The sequence below is a fragment of the Etheostoma spectabile genome, chromosome 5, assembly GCF_008692095.1.
Source record: "Etheostoma spectabile isolate EspeVRDwgs_2016 chromosome 5, UIUC_Espe_1.0, whole genome shotgun sequence".
Classification (NCBI taxonomy): domain Eukaryota; kingdom Metazoa; phylum Chordata; class Actinopteri; order Perciformes; family Percidae; genus Etheostoma; species Etheostoma spectabile.
Genome location: NC_045737.1, coordinates 3,725,564 through 3,725,779, shown reverse-complemented (window position 1 = coordinate 3,725,779; position 216 = coordinate 3,725,564).

Below are 216 nucleotides of genomic sequence, written 5' to 3'. Positions count from 1 at the left end.
CAAATGCAGATTTCCATATTTTGGGAATAGTGTTGCTCTTTAAAGTAAGGTTAAAAAGGTACGTTAGAGGTTGTGCTACACAATCAGCAGCTATTTTTAAGTAATAGGGTTCTATAAGATCAGGTCCTGGGGGGTTTTCAGGAATCAGTCCTTTTAGGGCTTTTTGAATGTCATCCACTGAAAATGGAGCGAGATTGAAGACACTTGTAGTGACTG